At 50.1% G+C, this 22,106-nt stretch overlaps 1 protein-coding gene across 2 annotated transcripts in view; it reads right to left on the reverse strand.

Moving 5' to 3' along the window:
• P2RY11 (purinergic receptor P2Y11) overlaps positions 1-22,106 on the reverse strand; it is a 144,379-nt gene that overhangs the window by 95,857 nt on the left and 26,416 nt on the right. Inside the window, exon 2 of one of the 2 annotated variants that reach the window (XM_068274406.1) lies at positions 6,167-6,252. The exons of the other annotated variant lie outside the window; for it this stretch is intronic. The gene's annotated coding sequence lies outside the window, so the exon portion shown is untranslated. The remainder of the gene's footprint in view (positions 1-6,166; positions 6,253-22,106) is intronic. 2 annotated transcript variants of the gene reach the window in all.

Here is a 22,106-nt window from a genome sequence, read left to right on the forward strand (position 1 = left end):
TTTATATATCTAACGTTGATTGTATATTTGTGTATGCATTTATTGAGCATGAAGTATTACTGTCATTCTAACATTTTCCTGCCCTTCTTTCTATGTACTGCTCCCTTGTGCCAAACCCAATTCCGGGCCTGACCCAGTCATGCTTGGCGAAATAAAATGATTCTGATTCGGAAAAATTGCTTGGTGTGCACCAGGCCAAACTGTTGAAGCTGTATGCAGCCAGATTTGCTGTGTAAACTATGTACACTTTAGATAAGATATAGAGACAAGTTACTTGTTATAGTTAGTTTTTCAAGCGGATCCGCTTTAAAGGAAAGCAGAGACGGGGAAGAAAAAAGTTTTATGCATACCTGGGGCTTCCTCCAGCCCCAGCGCACGGATCGATCCCACACCGCTGTACTCCACTGCCTGCAGCTCTGATACCGAGTCCCGTAACTTCCTCCAGTCGCGGCCAGTCTTCGCAAGAGAAGTGCGCATTTTACTCTGGAAGTTACAGGACCCGGTACCGGAGCTGCAGGCAGCGGAGGACAGCGGCGTGGGAGCGATCCATGTGCATAGGGCTGGAGGAAGCCCCAGGTATGTATAGAAACATTTTTTTCCCCGTCTCTGGTACACTTTAAGGCCTCTTGCACACTGCAAGTGATTCCGATTCCGATTCCGCTTTTTAATCAGTTTTTACATCCGATTCAGATTCCGATTTGCAGTTTACTCCCTGCACACTGCAAATCGGAATCTGAATCGGATGTAAAAACTGATTAAAAAGCGGAATCTGAATCGGAATCACTTGCAGTGTGCAAGAGGCCTAAGTCGAATTTGTGGAAAACAGAATGCAGGCACTAATAGGTTGCAATGCAATCACCGTTCTTTATTCCTGCCTCAAACCCATACAGACAATAGCAATAAGAGCTGCCTGCAGGGCAGCCATCAGAAATTTTGGGGCCCCTAACATATCATCAGGCCTGGGACCCCCCCCCCCCCCCCCCCTGGGCCCACTCACTGGTCACTAGCCACCCTACCCCCTGTGGTGAAAAATGTGCATGGCTCCGATACTGAAGAAAGCGGCATGCACAGCATGATGCGGCAAAAAGTGGGCGCGACCATGGCATGTTGTGGGTGGAGCCACATACTAGCAAAATACAGGTAGTCCCCGAGATAGGGACTTGTAGGTCCATTTTTATCCTTTATCCATTCTCTTTTGTCCCCCTCTTTTCTTCCTGTGCCCCTTTTGTCCCCCTCTGTCTCACCTCAGTTTGTGCCTCTTTTGTGTCCCTCTGTTTGACCTCATGTTCCCGTCTCATCTCTTTTCTCCCTGTGCCTCTTTTGTCCGCCTCTGTTCCCCCTGTGCCTCTTTTATCCCCTTGTGTTACCTCTTGTCCCCTTCTGTCTCAGCTCGTCCTCCTGCCGTAGCCAGGTATAGGTGCTCCCAGTATAGGTATACAGGCATAGGTGCCCCCAGTATAGGTAGCAGGTAAAGGTTCCCCCAGTACAAGTAGCCAGCTATAGGTGGTGCCCCAGTATAGGTAGCCTGGTGTAGATGCCCCCAGTATAGGTAGCCTGGTATAGCTGGTGCCCCCAGTATAGGTATTCAACTATAGAAGTTTCCCCGGTATAGGTGGCCTGGTATAGTTGCCCCCAGTATAGGTATCCTGGAATGGGTGGTGCAACAGTATAGGTTAGCCAGGTCCAGGTGCCCCCAGTATAGGTAGCAAACTATAGGGGCCCAAGTATAAGTAGCCAAGTATAGGTGGTGCCCCAGTATAGGTAACCAAGTATAGGTGGTGCCCCAGTATAGGTAGCCAGGTATAGGTGGTGCCCCAGTATACGTAGCTAGGTATAGGTGAAGTGCTGGAACATGGTGTGCTGGTTAGTGAGCCACAGGCCTGCAGCCAGCACATGCGGCTCTTTCAGCACTTTGGGGGGCGCCTGGGCCTCTCACTGCAGTGTCAGTTGTCCCCTTCTTATGGCTGCCCTGGCTGCCTGACAGCCGTTTCACGACATATACTCGCTTCTGGTCCCGCTTCCATGCTACCTTGTTTGGCATCTCTTAGGTGATTTGTCCCGGCTTTATGATTGTTCAGAAATGTTTTCCAGCCGGGTGGCATGAAATAGTAGCCGGGTGGGTAGAGATGAGAGAATGCAGGGTCAGAGATTCTCTGCACAACTATGCTTACAGCAGAGGAGTGTGAGGAAACGCGGAAAGCCGCCGCGTGTGCCAAGAGCTAGGCGGCTGACTCCGCGTCCTACGCGGCGGTTTGCTCGTGTCTGGGTGTGTGGTGGAACGCAGAAAAGCCGCCGCATGTCCTGACAGCAAAGCGGCTGTTTGCATGCAGCAGCGTGTGCTTGGTGTGGCTGGGTCTGTTAGTGCACTTAGGCAGATGGAGAGCTATGCACGCGCGGGCCTGAATCCAGGACCTTTATACTAGCAGGGGAAGTGTCAGCTGATCAGGAAGGTCAGCTGATTCCTGCAGGACTCATGATTGGCTGAATGGTTCGGGCGGGGCGGCAGTGTCCAGCAACTATATATTCTGCTGCTTGGTCAGTTGCTGGTTGCCTGTCGTTGCGATCACAAGGTGGGAGCACGCAGACCCTTAGTCAGATCCTTAAGTGTGCCGGGACCAGCTGGAGCTGTAATCCTACACTTAGCTAGATTCTGTTGATAGCTTAAAGTACTAGTTTGATTGTGATTATCTGTTATGACTTCCTGCCTGTCTGACTACTCTCCTGATATCTGACCCTGTACCTTGCCTTTCTGATACTCTGTTGCCAACCTCCGCTTGCCCCTGATTCTGCCTCTGTCTTCTGATCCTGTACTTTGTTTGTCTGTGAGTTGCCGACCTGGCCTTCCCGACCCTGAGAACTATCTCTATCACTAGGAGATAGTTCATGCTCTGTATGTGCTGGGCACCTGCTTTACAGGACCAGCTCTGTATTCGCTGGGCACCTGCTCCACAGGGCCAGCTCTGTATTCGCTGGGCACCTGCGTCCCAGGGCCTTCCCGACCCTGAGAACTATCTCTATCACTAGGAGATAGTTCATGCTTTGTATGTTCTGGGCACCTGCTCCACAGGGCCAGTTCTGTATGTACTGGGCACCTGCTCCACAGGGCCAGCTCTGTATTCGCTGGGCACCTGCGCCCCAGGGCCTTCCCGACCCTGAGAACTATCTCTATCACTAGGAGATAGTTCATGCTTTGTATGTTCTGGGCACATGCTCCACAGGGCCAGTTCTGTATGTACTGGGCACCTGCTTCACAGGGCCAGCTCTGTATTTGCTGGGCACCTGCTCCACAGGGCCAGCTCTGTATTTGCTGGGCACCTGCTCCCCAGGGCCAGCTCTGTATTTGCTGGGCACCTGCCCCATGGGGCCAGCTCTGTATTTGTTGGGCACCTGCTCCACAGGGCCAGCTCTGTATTTGCTGCCTCGGGGCCCATCCTGTATTCATTGGGAACTCGCTCCTCAGGTTCCCCATGCTTGTTACTATTCTTCTGTATTCTGATCTTGTACCCCGATATTTCTGATACCCTGTTGCCGAACCCTGCCTGTTTATTAGACTCCGCCTCTGCTTTCTGTATCTGTACTGTATCTGTCCGTGTGTTACGACCTGGCTTGCCCGACTTCGAGAACTGACCTTGCTGTTAGAGGCAGTTCCCAGATCTGTTAGTGACGCCCTCTCCTAGGTGTCACTCACGTTCTGTCCTTCCTACGCTCCGCCTGACTCCTCCCCCGGGAGAGTCCAGGCCTTCGGAAGGAATCTGTATTGCTGCAGTACTTCATACAGTACGGCACTTGTTTCTGAGGCTTAGTCCTCACGGTATTACTGTTGCACCAAGCACTCACACTACTCAGGTGTTCAGAGGTTAGCGTTATATCGGATTATCGGTGATACTGCAGATCATCAATAATCGGATATATATCTGTATTCCCAGTGATACTGCAGATCACCGAGAATCAGACCCTCTCTGCTACACCGATCATGACAAGGAGGAGATGAGTCAATAACAGCGAGGTGGTCACCAAAACTAGCCAGGTGTACCACCTGGCCAAAAGTGCCTTGGGAGAACACTGACCCAGTATTGTCAGTTAATGATATTCAGATACACCTTGTATTTATAAAGGCCTTAAAGGGGCACTACAGCGAAAAACTGTAAAATTTAAAATATGTTCAACCATATACTAATATGGCCAGGTCGGGCTCTTCTGCGCTCCAAGGCCCGGAACTTCTGCGTCCCACGCCGGCGCTCTGACGTCATCGGACGTCCTCCGGGCTCTACTGCGCAGGCGCAGAAGTACTGCGCATGCGCAGTAGAGTCCGGAGGACGTCCGATGATGTCAGAGCGCCGGCGTGGGACGCAGAAGTTCCGGGCCTTGGAGCGCAGAAGAGCCCGACCTGGCAGCCGGCCTGGCCAGGTCGGGTCGGCCACCGGAGACCACCGGGAGCCTGCGGAGCGGCGGCGAGGGCACCTCCTGCCTGCCACGGGCTGGAGGAAGCCCTGGGTAAGTGGAATTTGATTTTTATTTTTTTCCCACCCTCCCTGAACCTTCCCTTTAAGAAGAGTCATTTTGATTTGAAACTGTGAGAGAACGCGGAAAAGCCGCCGCGTGTGCTACTGAGGAGGCAGCTGATTCCGCGTCTAATGCGGCGGTTTGCACGCGTAAGCATGTGTCTGGTAACAGGGCAGAACGCGGAAAAGCCGCCGCATGCAACAATAGTAAGGCGGCTAGTTCCGCGTCCAGCGCGGCGGTTTGCACGCGGCAGCGTGTGTCTGGTGTGGCTGAGTCTGTTAGTGCACACAGGCTTAGGAATACACGCGCGCGCGCTGAGAGGCAGAATTCTTATACTGGGCAGGAAGAGTCAGCTGATCACGCTGATCAGCTGACTCCAGAGCAGGATACTATTGGTTGAGCAATTATGGGTGGTGCTGGAGAGCACTACTCCATATATAGTTACTGCTGGCCAGTTGCAAGTTGTCTGCCGTTGCGAACACTACGTGGAAGCACTCAGACCTTAGTCAGATCCAACAGTGTGTTTGAACCAGGTGGACCTGGGAATTCACACTGAGCCAGATTACTTGAACTGTTATTCTGTTTATGCTTTAGCTAGTTCCAGGGTGTAGAGACCAAGGACCTCACATCCAGCTTAGGGACCTGTACTAGCATTTGTATTATACTCCAGACTAGTTCCAGGGTGCTGAGACCACGGACCTCGCACCCAGACTAGGGAACTGTATTATCATTTGTGTTATACTCCAGACTAGTTCCAGGGTGATGAGACCACGGACCTCGCACCCAGACTAGGCATTGTTTTGATATCTGTTATGACTTATTGCTTTTCTGACCACTCCTCTGTCTTCTGATTCGGTACCTCGCATATCTGATATTCCGTTGCCAGACCCTGCTTGCCTTGGATACCGAATCAGCCTTCTGTCTTTGTACTTTATCTGTCAGTGTGTTACCGACCAGGCATGCCCGACCTCGAGAGCTATCTCTCCTCTTAAGAGATAGTTTTCAGATCAGATAGTGACATCCACCTCCAGGTGTCACTCACTCTCTGGTCCTTCCTATCTCCAGCCTGACTCCACCCCTTGGAGAGTCTCAGGCTGCTGGAAGGTTCCTGTGCCCTCAAGAGCAGTGTTCCTTTACTGCCTATTATCACCTGCCCAGCAGGTGCATTACTCAAAGTACTACTGTTACACCAAACACTCACATACCTATAGGTGTCCAGAGGTTAGCAATATATCTGTATTATCGGTGATTCTGCAGATCATCAATAATCAGGTATATATCTGCATTCTTGGTGATACTGCAGATCACCAATAATCAGATTCTCTCTGCGTGCTGACACCAATCGTTACAGAAACAAGTCGACGTTATGGCCTGCCATGAATATTTATTCTCCACCTATATTGCATTAAATATGTCTCTAGCTGTTGTTCCATTGAAGAATTTTGTACAGTTAATGGTCATTTTTGCTGGTTTCCTGACAATTCTTTAAACAATTCTTTAAACTTTATATATCCTTGTAACTGATCATGGTCCATATTGGTGTGGTGGAACACCACGAAGGATAGTTTTTCCCCATACCTCCCTATTGAAATTATTACAGTAAACAACTAGTAGTTAACAAGAACATAAGAACTACAAAAATAAAATGTTTTTACTAACTCACCTTCCTATTTTGAACCTTTGATTACATGACCAAGCTGAGGAGGCATTCTAATAGAGTCAGTTGTTGCATCATCCCCACTGTTCATGCTGTAAGAAGGAAGGCACAGGCGTGATTACTCTGAGAAGATTGCAGTTTTCAGACAAGGGGGTTGGTGTAAAAAGCTGCAGTAATGTTGCCGTGCGCAGACAGTAAAGGGTAATATTACGGTTACTACCAGCAGCAGTGTACTGCAAATTACGCTATAAGCGCCACCCGTGAGAGTGTTGCTGTGGTAACTCACATAGAAATGTCGTTGCCATAGCAATGCTTACATAACTTGAGTACCGCGTGTTGCTGTAATAGCATAACTCGCGTTACACACTGCTGCCAGTAACAATAACATTGCCATGCGCTGTCAGTGCACAGCAATATTACTGCAGCTTTGTGCATCAAACCAAAGGTGTTTTACAAGTGTTTGCCGTAGCCGCCTCATTAAGTCAGCAGAGCTCTGTGAGCCGGTGAGGATCCGATTTCATTTGCTCCTGACCTTGTGATCACTGTGAGCCTATCACATTGTTGCAAATGGCAAGAGAGATGGGTCCTTGCAGTGGGACATTGGTGAGCCCTTTATTTTTACCAAGAAGTCTCTGGTCCTTAAGGGGCCAGAGACTTCTGGTACGGAAGTAATGAACACTGATTTATTTGACATCAATTTATCAAGGAGCTTTAATACATACAAAGACAGGCTTAAAGTGACATTCCTCCTGCACAGAGGAAGGAGCATCGAGAGCAGGGCCACCCATTCCTCCTGCACAGAGGAAGGAGCATCAAGCTGCGCCACCCATTCCTCCTGCACAGGGGATGTAGCATCAAGCAACGCCGCCCATTCCTCCTGCACAGAGGAAGGAGCATCAAGCTGCGCCACCCATTCCTCCTGCACAGAGGATGGAGCATCAAGCAGGGCCACCCATTCCTCCTGCACAGAGGATGGAGCATCAAGCAGCGCCACCCATTCCTCCTGCACAGAGGAAGGAGCATCAAGCAGGGCCACCCATTCCTCCTGCACAGAGGAAGGAACATCAAGCAGCGCCACCCATTCCTCCTGCACAGAGGAAGGAGCATCAAGCAACGCCACCCATTCCTCCTGCACAGAGGAAGAAGCATCAAGCAGGGCCACCCATTCCTCCTGCACAGGGGATGGAGCATCAAGCAACGCCATCCATTCCTCCTGCACAGAGGAAGGAGCATCAAGCTGCGCCACCCATTCCTCCTGCACAGAGGATGGAGCATCAAGCAGGGCCACCCATTCCTCCTGCACAGAGGATGGAGCATCAAGCATCGCCACCCATTCCTCCTGCACAGAGGAAGGAGCATCAAGCAGGGCCACCCATTCCTCCTGCACAGAGGAAGGAACATCAAGCAGCACCACCCATTCCTCCTGCACAGAGGAAGGAGCATCAAGCAGCGCCACCCATTCCTCCTGCACAGAGGAAGGAACATCAAGCAGCGCCACCCATTCCTCCTGCACAGAGGATGGAGCATCAAGCAGGGCCACCCATTCCTGCTGCACAGAGGAAGGAACATCAAGCAGCGCCACCCATTTCTCCTGCACAGAGGAAGGAGCATCAAGCAGCGCCACCCATTCCTCCTGCACAGAGGAAGGAACATCAAGCAGGGCCACCCATTCCTCCTGCACAGAGGAAGGAACATCAAGCAGCGCCACCCATTCCTCCTGCACAGAGGATGGAGCATCAAGCAGGGCCACCCATTCCTCCTGCACAGAGGAAGGAACATCAAGCAGCGCCACCCATTCCTCCTGCACAGAGGAAGGAGCATCAAGCAGCGCCACCCATTCCTCCTGCACAGAGGAAGGAACATCGAGCAGCGCCACCCATTCCTCCTGCACAGAGGAAGGAGCATCAAGCAGCGCCACCCATTCCTCCTGCACAGAGGAAGGAACATCAAGCAGCGCCACCCATTCCTCCTGCACAGAGGATGGAGCATCAAGCAGGGCCACCCATTCCTCCTGCACAGAGGAAGGAACATCAAGCAGCGCCACCCATTCCTCCTGCACAGAGGAAGGAGCATCAAGCAGCGCCACCCATTCCTCCTGCACAGAGGAAGGAACATCAAGCAGGGCCACCCATTCCTCCTGCACAGAGGAAGGAACATCAAGCAGCGCCACCCATTCCTCCTGCACAGAGGAAGGAGCATCAAGCAGGGCCACCCATTCCTCCTGCACAGAGGAAGGAACATCAAGCAGCGCCACCCATTCCTCCTGCACAGAGGAAGGAGCATCAAGCAGCGCCACCCATTCCTCCTTCACAGAGGAAGGAACATCAAGCAGCGCCACCCATTCCTCCTGCACAAAGGAAGGAGCATCAATCAGGGCCACCCATTCCTCCTGCACAGAGGAAGGAACATCAAGCAGGGCCACCCATTCCTCCTGCACAGAGGAAGGAACATCAAGCAGGGCCACCCATTCCACCTGCACAGAAGAAGGGGCATAAATCAGGGCCACCCATTCCTCCTGCACGGAGGAAGGAGCATCAAGCACTTGAACAATTAACCCCTTAGCAGCTAATTTATTTAGAGGCTTGCAAGTGCTCCAGGCCAATTTATTTTAGCACCTTTTTAATATTTCTTCTTTGATTTCCTAGCTTCTAATTAGTACTGCTGTAATGTGTATTTATGGCCACCACTTGTCACTAGGGGGCAGTGTGAGACAATAACAGAGTACTTCTTCTTTCAGTTTCTGTATTTTGTGTTAGCAGAGAGAGATCAAGGCATTCCAAGATAATTACAGCACAATGAGTTCTGCCGACTGAGGCCAAAAGCAGTGCACTTATCTCAGATGAGATAACTCTACTGAAGCTGCTAATGGGTAAAATAAAAATGCTTTTAAGGTAGGGTCTTATGCTGGGCATAGATGGGTCGACCGGCGGCTCGATTAGCCGCCGGATCGACCCCAGCCGCGTCCCCGCTCGTCTGCGCGCAGATCGATTACCGCTCGTCCCCGCCGGTGCTTTCTTATCAGTGCTCTATTCCCTGTCATTGTCCGGAGGCGGGGATCGAGCGGCTTGATCGGGCCAGCTGAATATTATCAGCTGGCCGGATCAGCTGGTCGATACACGGTACAGAGACGTACCGTGTATCCCCAGCATTACAGTTATTTCTTAAATTAACACAATACAGTGTTTTTTTTTTCAGAAACAAACACAGAAACTCAATGCAAACTGCATGCAGAGAGTGTCCCAGCCTAGATTTGAACTTTGGACCCCAGCACTGCAAGGCAAAAGTGTTATCCACTATGTCACCCAATACTGGAGGCAAATATCACCATAATAGTAAAAAATCACCAGAATAGTAAAATCATAAAAAAGGGAATGACAACGACTTCCTCATCACTACGGGTTTCCTGTGCACGACATCCTTCCATTTAGCATGCAGTCTAAGACCAACAGTCAGCCAGGCTTACTCTGAATTTAATCCCCACTTCAATGTTTAAAAATAAAACCATAAACGGTGGTGAATGAACATCAGGGGAAAAGCTGAACTCAACATGTTTTTGAGAAGTTACAAGTTATGACACTAAAGAATTCTGCATGTCTGAGCAGAGAGCACAGGAGGGACAGGCTACATAACACTCCTCCAACCAATTCCCCCGAGACCTCGCGCTACAGTCTCCTGACAGCAAGGAATAGATAGGCGCAAGTTGAATGAATAAGAGGAGCTCACAATCTCATACCTACCATAGTCATAGTCAAATGACAATTGAAGGCAGGGGCGCCTCTAGCCTTCTTGTCACTCCAGGCAAGAAATCCTGTGGCGCCCCCCCCCCCCCCCATAAAAAATAAAACAAAAATCATATACATTATAGAACACTTCACACATGATATAAGCCATCAGAGAGGGATAACTATGAAATGGGGCCCTAGGCAAGATAACACTTTGCCCTCCACTGATGGTCACCTGGCTTATTTAGTTAGATTTGGTGGGGACTAGCAACCACCAGGCCCCTAAACTCTCTCTAGACCCTAGGCAGCTGCCTAAGTTTGCCTTGTGGATGATCAGCATTGTATGCCATACAGCACATGCTGCCAGTATGCACCTCAAATAAATACAGCATCCACACTACAAGTTCCAATGGCAGTCACATTGCAAGATTGGATTATCAAGCAAAAATAGTGTTGGGCCGAACGGTTCGCCTGCGAACGGTTCCATGCAAACTTCAGTGGTTCGCGTTCGCGTCCCGCAGGCGAACCTTTGCGGAAGTTCGGTTCGCCCCATAATGCACATGGAGGGTCAACTTTGACCCTCTACATCACAGTCAGCAGGCCCAGTGTAGCCAATTAGGCTACACTAGCCCCTGGAGCCCCACCCCCCCTTATATAAGGCAGGCAGCGGCGGCCATTACGGTCACTCGTGTGCTGCCTGCGTTAGTGAGAGTAGGGCGAGCTGCTGCAGACTGTCTCTCAGGGAAAGATTAGTTAGGCTTAACTTGTTCCTGTCTGGCTGCCTACCTGTTCTGTGAACCCACCACTGCATACCTGTGCTGTGAACCCACCACTGCATACCTGTGCTGTGAACCCACCACTGCATACCTTTGCTGTGAACCCACCACTGCATACCTGTGCTGTGAACCCACCACTGCATACCTGTTCAGTGAACCCACCACTGCATACTTGTGCTGTGAACCCACCACTGCATACCTGTTCAGTGAACCTGCCACTGCATACCTGTTCTGTTCAGTGGACCCGCCACTGTATACCTGTTCATTGAACCCACCACTGCATACCTGTGCTGTGAACCCACCACTGCATACCTGTTCTGTGAACCCACCACTGCATACCTGTGCTGTGAACCCACCACTGCATACCTGTTCAGTGAACCTGCCACTGCATACCTGTTCTGTTCAGTGGACCCGCCACTGTATACCTGTTCATTGAACCCACCACTGCATACCTGTGCTGTGAACCCACCACTGCATACCTGTTCTGTGAACCCACCACTGCATACCTGTTGTGTTCAGTGAACCTGCCACTGCATACCTGTTCTGTGAACCCGCCACTGTATACCTGTTCTGTTTAGTGAACCCGCCACTGTATACCTGTTCTGTTTAGTGAACCCGCCACTGCATACCTGTTCTGTTCAGTGGACCCGCCACTGTATACCTGTTCAGTGAACCCGCCACTGCATACCTGTTCTGTTCAGTGGACCCGCCACTGTATACCTGTTCAGTGAACCCGCCACTGCATACCTGTTGTGTTCAGTGAACCCGCCACTGCATACCTGTTCTGTGAACCCGCCACTGTATACCTGTTCTGTTTAGTGAACCCGCCACTGCATACCTGTTCTGTTCAGTGGACCCGCCACTGTATACCTGTTCAGTGAACCCGCCACTGCATACCTGTTCTGTTCAGTGGACCCGCCACTGTATACCTGTTCAGTGAACCCGCCACTGCATACCTGTTGTGTTCAGTGAACCTGCCACTGCATACCTGTTCTGTGAACCCGCCACTGTATACCTGTTCTGTTTAGTGAACCCGCCACTGCATACCTGTTCTGTTCAGTGGACCCGCCACTGCATACCTGTTCAGTGAACCCGCCACTGCATACCTGTTCTGTTCAGTGGACCCGCCACTGTATACCTGTTCAGTGAACCCGCCACTGCATACCTGTTGTGTTCAGTGAACCTGCCACTGCATACCTGTTCTGTGAACCCGCCACTGTATACCTGTTCTGTTTAGTGAACCCGCCACTGTATACCTGTTCTGTTTAGTGAACCCGCCACTGCATACCTGTTCTGTTCAGTGGACCCGCCACTGTATACCTGTTCAGTGAACCCGCCACTGCATACCTGTTCTGTTCAGTGGACCCGCCACTGTATACCTGTTCAGTGAACCTGCCACTGCATACCTGTTCTGTGAACCCGCCACTGTATACCTGTTCTGTTTAGTGAACCCGCCACTGTATACCTGTTCTGTTTAGTGAACCCGCCACTGTATACCTGTTCAGTGAACCTGCCACTGCATACCTGTTGTGTTCAGTGAACCTGCCACTGCATACCTGTTCTGTGAACCCGCCACTGTATACCTGTTCTGTTTAGTGAACCCGCCACTGTATACCTGTTCTGTTTAGTGAACCCACCACTGCATACCTGTTCTGTTCAGTGAACCCGCCACTGTATACCTGTTCAGTGAACCCGCCACTGCATACCTGTTGTGTTCAGTGAACCTGCCACTGCATACCTGTTGTGTTCAGTGAACCTGCCACTGCATACCTGTTCTGTGAACCCGCCACTGTATACCTGTTCTGTTTAGTGAACCCGCCACTGTATACCTGTTCTGTTTAGTGAACCCACCACTGCATACCTGTTCTGTTCAGTGAACCCGCCACTGTATACCTGTTCAGTGAACCCGCCACTGCATACCTGTTGTGTTCAGTGAACCTGCCACTGCATACCTGTTGTGTTCAGTGAACCTGCCACTGCATACCTGTTCTGTGAACCCGCCACTGTATACCTGTTCTGTTCAGTGAACCCACCGCATCAGTGCGCATACCTGTGCAGTTAAGTGAACCCACCTACCTACGTGAGTGCACGCAGTGTGATATACCACTCCGTGCATACCCGATATGGACAAAACAGGTAGAGGAAGAGGTAGTGCCAGAGCCAGAGGAAGGCCACCCGGCAGGTCTGCGCGAGGTCGTGTAAATGTAATTTCGTGTGGACCTGGCCCACAGTACAGTGCTCGGAAGAAGGCACGTCCCATCACCTCCCAAGATTGTCAGGACGTGGTTGAGTATTTAGCGACACAGAACACCTCATCTTGCTCAGCCACCAGCGCTACTACTAGCACCACTTCCGCTGCATTTGACACTTCGCAAGAATTATTTAGTGTTGAAATCACTGATGCACAGCCATTGTTGTTACAGCCAGATGAATTTTCACCAGCTCATATATTTGAGTTACCCGGCAACACTATGGATGTAACGTGTAAGGAGGATGAAGGACCTACTGATGGTGCATGTTTGGATTTGTCTGAGGCAAGCGAAGCTGGGCAGGATGATTACGATGATGACGATGATAGGGATCCTCTGTATGTTCCCAATAGAGGAGATGAAGAGGGGGACAGTTCAGAGGGGGAGTCAGAGAGTAGTAGGAGGAGAGAAGTTGCTGAAAGAAGCTGGGGCAGCTCTTCGTCAGAAACAGCTGGTGGCAGAGTCCGGCACCATGTATCGCCACCTATGTACAGCCAGCCAACTTGCCCTTCAGCATCAGCTGCTGAGGTCCCCATAGTGCCCACATCCCAGGGTGGCTCAGCGGTGTGGAAATTTTTTAATGTGTGTGCCTCAGATCGGACCAAAGCCATCTGTTCGCTCTGCCAACAAAAATTGAGCCGTGGAAAGGCCAACACTCACGTAGGGACAAGTGCCTTACGAAGGCACCTGGAGAAAAGGCACAAACAGCAATGGGATGGCCACCTGAGCAAAAGCAGCAGCAGCACACAAAAGCAAAGCCACCCTCCTTCTCCTCTTCCTCCTCCATCAGGTGCATTATCTGCTTCTGCCGCTTTCTCCCTTCCACCTTCACAGGCACCCTCCTCCACTCCGCCTCTGCCCTTGAGCGGTTCCTGCTCCTCTGCCCACAGCAGCAGTCAGGTGTCCGTGAAGGAAATGTTTGAGCGGAAGAAGCCAATTTCGGCCAGTCACCCCCTTGCCCGGCGTCTGACAGCTGGCGTGGCGGAACTGTTAGCTCGGCAGCTGTTACCATACCGGCTGGTGGACTCTGAGGCCTTCCGTAAATTTGTGGCCATCGGAACACCGCAGTGGAAGATGCCAGGCCGCACTTATTTTTCGAGAAAGGCCATACCCCAACTGCACCGTGAAGTTGAGAGGCAAGTGGTGTCATCTCTTGCGAAGAGCGTTGGGTCAAGGGTACACCTGACCACGGATGCCTGGTCTGCCAAGCACGGGCAGGGCCGCTACATTACCTACACAGCCCATTGGGTGAACCTGGTGGTGAACGATGGCAAGCAGGGCGCAGCGGACCAAATTGTGACACCTCCACGGCTTGCAGGCAGGCCTCCTGCCACCTCCTCTCCTCCTGCTACATACTCTTCGCTGTCCTCCTCCTCCTTGGCTGAGTGGCAGTTCTCCTCTCCAGCTACACAGCCCCAGCTCCGCAGGGCCTATGCTGCATGCCAGGTAAGACGGTGTCACGCCATCTTAGACATGTCTTGTCTCAAAGCGGAGAGTCACACTGGAGCAGCTCTCCTGGCTGCTCTTAAGAAACAGGTGGATGAGTGGCTGACCCCGCACCACCTGGAGATAGGCAACGTGGTGTGCGACAACGGCAGCAATCTGCTTGCCGCTTTGCATATGGGGAAGCTGACACACATACCCTGCATGGCACATGTCATGAATCTAGTGGTTCAAAGATTTGTGGCAAAGTACCCTGGCTTAGCGAATGTCCTGAAGCAGGCCAGGAAGTTCTGTGGGCATTTGAGGCGGTCTTACACAGCCATGGCACGCTTTGCGGAAATTCAGCGCAAAAACAACATGCCGGTGAGACGCCTCATTTGCGATAGCCCGACTCGCTGGAACTCGACCCTGCTCATGTTCTCCCGCCTGCTAGAACAGAAGAAAGCCGTGACCCACTACCTCTACAACTACAGTAGAATGAAACAGTCTGGGAAGATGGGGATGTTCTGGCCCGACAACTGGACACTGATGGAAAATGCATGCAGGCTCATGCGGCCGTTTGAGGAGGTGACCAACCTGGTGAGCCGCAGTGAGGGCACCATCAGCGACTTAATTCCCTACGCTTACTTCTTGGAGCGTGCTGTGCGTAGAGTGGCGGATGAAGCTGTGAATGAGCGTGACCAGGAACCGTTACGGCAGGAACAGGCATGGGACCAATTTTCATCAGACCCAGCTGTTTCATCAACACCTTGCGGCAGCACAGAGGAGGGAGGAGGAGGAAGAAGAGAAGTCGTGTGCAGAAGACGAGTCAGACTCAGAGGATGATGAGCAAGGTGTTTCTTTGGGGGAGGAGGAGGAGGAGGAGGGGACAGCGGCAGGAGAACAACCTCAGCAGGCATCGCAAGGGGCTTGTGCTGCTCAACCTTCCCGTGGTATTGTTCGCGGCTGGGGGGAGGAGGTTGACTTACCTGACGTCACTGAGGAAGAGCAAGAGGAGATGGAGGGTACTGGATCCGACTTTGTGCAGATGTCGTCTTTATGCTGTCCTGCCTGTTGAGGGACCCCCGTATAAAAAACCTCAAGGGGAATGACCTGTACTGGGTGGCCACACTACTAGACCCTCGGTACAGGCACAAAGTGGCGGACCTGTTACCAACTCACCGGAAGGTGGAAAGGATGCAGCACATGCAGAACTATGCTTTACAATGCCTTTAAGGGTGATGTGAAGGCACAACGCCAGCAAGGTACCACTGCCACTAATCCTCCTCCCGTGTCCACGCAGTCAAAGACAGGACGCTCCAGCGATCTCATGGTGATGTCGGACATGCGGACGTTCTTTAGTCCAACGCCTCGCCGTAGCCCTTCCGGATCCACCCACCTGGCCTTAAGTGTGGATGTAGACACTGCTGTGAACAGCGATGAGGAACCCTTGAACTACTGGGTGCGCAGGCTTGACCTGTGGCCAGAGCTGTCCCAATTTGCCATCCAACTTCTCTCCTGCCCTGCCGCAAGCGTCCTGTCAGAAAGGACCTTCAGCGGGGGGGCGGAGTTAGCGCGCGATGCGGGAGGACGCAATTTAAGTGAGCTCCGCCACACTCCTAGAATCCGAGGCTATTATCCTGTTTTATAGCGAACTTACTTGCTCAATTTGGGTCTCCTGGCATCCCTGAACTCCTGGGGATCACAACCATGTCCATCAAGTCGGACTCCGCCAAGGCAGCAGCTAAGACATTAGCGCAATATCAATGGACCTCCTCCTCTCAAGATGGCGCCGATGGGGAGTCCATGCAGGCCGCGGAGGAAGAAGCAGAGGCCTCCAACAGCGATAGTGAACCGCCTACCCTGATTCCGGCATCTGAAGATACCGGTGAACTATCTTTGACCATGATTTATGAGAACCTTCTCTCAGCCATTACGGAATCGAAAACTTGCCTCACCACTAAAATGGAGGAGATGAAGGCGGAAGTTGGCCTCCTGCGTCAAGACCTCGGTAAGCTCCGAGAACGCACCACCGAAGTGGAAAAGCGAGTCTCCGACTTGGAGGATTTGACGGCACCACTCCCCAAACAGATCAAAGACCTCCAGTCCTCAGACACGGCTACTAAAGAGAAGATTGATGATATGGAGAATCGCCTCCGACGCAACAACATTCGCATAGTAGGCCTGCCGGAGCGTGCGGAAGGCGACGCTCCGGAGGCCTTCATGGAGCGATGGGTCAGATCCACGTTTGGATTGGAGGGCTTGTCATCGGCTTTTGTGGTGGAAAGAGCACATCGGATCCCGGGCCGGGCTCCAAAGCCTGGAGCGCCTGCCCGTCCATTCATAGCCCGCCTTCTGAACTTTAGAGACCGGGATGCGATCCTGAGAATGGCCCGCCAGAAGGGCGATCTCCCGTTCGAGAACGTCAACCTACTGGTTTTCCCGGACTTTTCGTTAGCCTTGCAAAAAAGGAGAGCCACCTTCATAGAGGCAAAGAAAAAGCTGCGGGCCAAACATGTACCCTACTCCATGTCCTATCCTGCCCGCCTGAGAGTCGTACATGAGGGTAAGACGCTTTTTTTTGAGACACCTTCAGAAGCCATGGACTTCGCTACCAAGGTAACAATTGCTTAAAGTTTGCAAAGGTAACATTGGATCACCTGATAAGATGGCATAGTGTTTTTGGGCAGGCTGTTCACTACGAAGAGACCTTTTACTACCCTGTTTTTACTTCTTCTGCTGGAACTTTCCTCTAACAGCCTGGAACTTCTCCTTATTCCGTGGACACGGATATAATACACACCAGGTCGCCCAGAAACAGTCAGTTCTACACTTTTCTGAAAGTTCGCTATTAATCTTAGACATCAGGAGTGAGACGGTGAACTCATGCCGCATTCACCCCCCTTAGAGGAGTAATCCTCACGAATCTGCGTAAAATATGTTTTGTTTTCTCTGTTTATGATTAGCCCTGACCCCCCCAGCTCCTTGGGCTGTGATATTATCCTTGCTATATGGTATATATCATTTTTATGATGCCTATCAATCTACATCACTTACTATATTACTGTTAAGGCTGGGAGGGGGTGGGGCGTGGGGTGGGGAAGGGATTCTGAATATGTTAAGAGGGTACAATCATGTGGTTTTAATGCTCAGTAGAGGTTATCCTGGGGAGAATGTTACTGCAACGCTAGACAATGGCTAGGAGTTTAAAATGTATATCATGGAATGTTAGAGGATTGGGGACTGTGATGAAACGTAATCTGGTATTTTCTTTCCTTAAAAAATATGACCCTGACATCTGTGTTCTTCAGGAAACGCACTTGACTGGAAGCACCTCCACTAGACTCCGTAGACACTGGGTAGGGTGGGCTGCACACTCGGTTTATACTTCTAACTCCAGAGGGGTTTCTATTCTGGTTCACAAAAGGGTAAGGTGGCATATGATAACATGCAAGGTTGACCCAAATGGTAAATATATCTACGTACAAGCTGAGGTAGATTCCCTCCCAATTAAGATCGTAGCTGTCTATTTGTCCCCACCAGCTGCTCTCTCAGTTCTGAAGCCAATTATACCCTGGATCCTAAATGATAGGGTCACACCTATAATATGTGTTGGGGACTTCAACCTGGTTATGGACGAGACTATAGATAGGTTCCCTGCCCCCGCCGGGGCAAAGGGGTTAGGTCACACCCCCCTATCAGAATGGGCCCTTAATTTGGGATGGTTTGATGCATGGAGAACTCTAAATCCAGAAACGGCTGCTTTTACTTGTTATACACCCGCCAGGAAATCCCTTTCCAGAATTGACCTGGCTTTGGTCAATGATTTGGCTGTGGCCAGGGTGGATTCTGCAGTACACCTAAACGGGAATCTCGGATCACTCTCCGCTACTAATACATTTCCGTCTAGATACTGGACAGGCTAATAGCCCTTGGAAATTTAACAGCTTCTGGCTTACCCTCTTCCCTTCCCCAGATAGAACCATAGAGCAAATAAGCACATACTTTCTATGTAATAAAGATTCGGCCGCCCTGTTCAGTGTCTGGGAGGCATTTAAAAGTCACATGAGGGGATGCTTACACGCTACAGTGTCGTATATTAAAAGGAGTTCTCGGGAAAAAGAGGAACGTTTGTCCGAGGCTTGCGCAGATGCTGAGGCCCTATATATTACTCAGCCGTCAGATCAGAGCCGCAGACAGTGGCTTTTAGCACAGAGGGAGCTAAATATCTGCTTAAATCATAAATCTAAGAGGAAATTGTTTTTTACTAGACAATCTTTTTTCGAGTGTGGAAACTACACTGGAAGGCTACTGGCACAACTGGCCCACGGGGCCAGAGGATCTTCAGTGATCACAGGCTTAAGTAAATCAGATGGCTCTCTAGTTAATGCTACTTCAGATATATTAGAGGAGTTTGTCCTATTCTATGACTCATTATACACCTCAAGATTGATATACTCTGAACATGACATTGTGCGATACCTCTCAGATTGTACTTTTCCTACCTTATCCTCTGAACAGGTAAAAATGTTAGATGCCCCCATTACAATCGAGGAAGTGGAGATTGCTATATCTTCACTGCAACCCAATAAGGCCTCAGGTCCTGATGGAATCCCAGCTGACTTTTATAAAAAATATAGAGATTTGATAGCACAAGATCTCCTAGCAGTATTAACAAGCATAGACTCCCAATCTGGTCTCCCTGATAGCTGGAATGACGCCACAATAGTGGTTCTACTAAAAGAAGGGAAAAATCCATTACAGTGCGGTTCTTACAGACCGATATCCCTGTTAAATACCGATTACAAGATTTTCACTAAAATCATTTCTAACCGATTAGCCAAGGTAATTCTTGACATTATCCACCCCGACCAGACAGGATTCATGCCGGGTAAAGGGACGTCTATCAATATAAGGAGGACTTTAATACACTCGCAGATATCGCACAATGTCACGGGAGATAGAGCACTAGTGTCATTAGACACCATGAAAGCTTTTGATTCCATAGAGTGGCTTTTTCTGGATACTTGTCTACAAAAATTTGGATTTGGTCCTGGATTCCTGGGCTGGGTAAGGGCATTGTATCGGAGTCCAAGGGCAAGAATATCAGTAAATGGTCTCCTCTCTCGATCTTTTACTCTCCATCGTGGTACCAGACAAGGCTGCCCACTATCACCCTTTTTGTTTGCTATTGCAATTGAAGCTTTAGCTATTAAATTCCGTATGGCTTCCAATATCCGTGGGCTCACTTGTGATTCACATACCGATATCATTGGCCTATATGCGGACGATGTAATACTGTTCCTTGAGGATACACATACTTCACTTAAAAACTCAATGCAACTAATTAACCAGTTTGGGGAATTTTCAGGTCTACAGACAAATTGGGAGAAATCATGTATTATGCCCTTGGACTCCGATGCTATCAGTTTGAATTCAATTGAGTGCCCCCTACAGGTAGTTCAGAAATTTAGATACTTGGGCATAGTGATCACCCGAGACCCAGCAGAGTTCTTTAATACCAATATCTCACCTCTTTTATCTGAATTAACAGCCAAGTGCAAGGCCTGGAGCTCCCTCCCCTTGGTAGTAGTGGGAAGGGTGAACTTAATAAAAATGATTTCCCTTCCTAAGATTTTATATGTGGTCCAACACTCGGCAGTTCCTATTCCCAAGTCCTTCTTTTCTAAATTAAATAGCGTACTTGCTTCCTTCCTGTGGGGCAATAAGAGAGCTAGGATCAAATTACAGACACTCACCAGGCCATTGGATGAGGGTGGTTTAGCCCTCCCTGATTTCTTTTTATATTACCTGGCCGGCCAGCTACGATATATCCAGGCGTGGATGCCTGACCACAATGAATGGACTAGTGAGTCGCTACTGGCCCAGAACCTTCGTGGTAAAAATCTATTTGCTTTTTTGGAAGCTGGAGCTGGGAACTCCCACACCTCTCTTTTGCCTTTACACAAGTTGGCACTACAGGTATGGCGGTGTGGAAAGCGAATTTACAAATACTCTGACATCCCTCTTGAAACCCCTCTATGGGAGAACTCCAGCTTCCCACACTTGCTGTCTATCCCAGAGCCAATCTTTTGGATTAATAAAGGTCTAACAAATATATCACAAGTAACGACCGACAATGGTCTAACTCTCTTAGCCGAAGAGATTACAAATAGGTTCCAGGTCCCTAGATCCTCTTATCTTAGGTCATTCCAGCTTTCACATTCTCTCAGAGCCCAGTTTGGTAGAAGTAGCCTTCCCATATCTGACTATCCCCTGATTGGAGTCCTGAAAACACAGGGTGTCCAAGGATTGACATCATACTTATATACCCACTTATTGAACGCTAAATTTGAAGGAATGGGCATGAAGGGACCTGCCAAATGGGATACTCAGCTATTAGAAATACAGGAGGAAGACTGGGAAGATATTTTTCTCTCAGTTCGCCAAGCTTCCCCTGCTGCCCATAATCGATTAATCCAACTATATATTGTCCATCAAGCATACTGGACACCTGTAACACTGAAATCTAAAAATCTTAGAGACACAACAGATTGCCCTAAATGTGGGAGCTTGAATGCAGACTTCCTCCACTTAATTTGGCAGTGTCCCAAAGTGTCCCCTTTTTGGGTACAGGTAACTCAATGTCTTACCAATATAGTAGGTACCCCTGTCCCTCTTGCTCCTTTATTATGCCTATTTGGCGTAATGGATGAGGAAGATAACCAGCGATATACACAAATTTTTCTGAGGGAAACGCTCTTTCTAGCTCGGAAAACTATAATACTTAAATGGCTAGCTGCTGACAGTCCCCAAATCCAACATTGGAAAAATTTAGTCAATGAAGTGGTTCAATATGAAAAGGTCCTTTTTACTCATAGAGGTGCACCCGCGAAATTTGGGAAAATTTGGGATATTTGGATTGATTCCCAGGAAACACTGGACTCTCCAACAGAATGAGTCCATATACCTAGCTAAATAAGTGCTGTGAAGCTGCTTGGTTTACCCTCAGGTAGAAGTAGAATGTTACACAAGTGCCCTGTTGGCACTTGGGTTGTACAAGTGACCCTGTTAAATGATCTAGAAACGTATGACGCTCTCCTGTGCAATATACCTACATGGCTGTTTGCAATTGTGATTTATATTTTCTGCTGACTAATGTAAATCTAATGTGAAACTCCTGTTATGTTTCAGTCATGTTGGATTGTATTATCTTTTATGTCAATAAAAAGAAGTTAAAAAAAAAAAAGAAAGGACCTTCAGCGCAGCTGGAGGCATTGTCACAGAGAAGAGAAGTCGCCTAAGTCACAAAAGTGTTAAGTACCTCACCTTTATCAAAATGAATGAGGCATGGATCCCGGAGGGCTGCTGCCCGCCCCAAGACTAAGTCAGTCCCCACACACAGCATCTCTGCCTGCACGCCGTGTGACTGGCTGCCTGGCCTGCCCCAAGAAGACTAAGTCGCTCCCAGTCCCTCCACACAGCATGTCTGCCTGCAGGCCGCTTGACTACCTTCTCCGCAGGGGCGCCTCTAGCCATCTTGTCACTCCAGGCGAGAAAACCTGTGGTGCCCCCCACCCCCCTTCCCGTGGCACCCCGACATGCTCCCCACCGCCCCTGTGGTGCCTCCTCATGAAAATAAATGTGATGCGGCTGCCTGCCCTGTTCTGCCTGCCAAAGACTCCACAGGCTGAAGGTGAGCTGCGGGCTGCGGTTGGTGAACTGGTGCTGCGTCTATCAGACGGCACAAGCCAGTTTACCGGCTGGGGGGTGGCCC

The sequence above is a fragment of the Hyperolius riggenbachi genome, chromosome 3, assembly GCF_040937935.1.
Source record: "Hyperolius riggenbachi isolate aHypRig1 chromosome 3, aHypRig1.pri, whole genome shotgun sequence".
Taxonomy (NCBI): Eukaryota; Metazoa; Chordata; class Amphibia; order Anura; family Hyperoliidae; genus Hyperolius; species Hyperolius riggenbachi.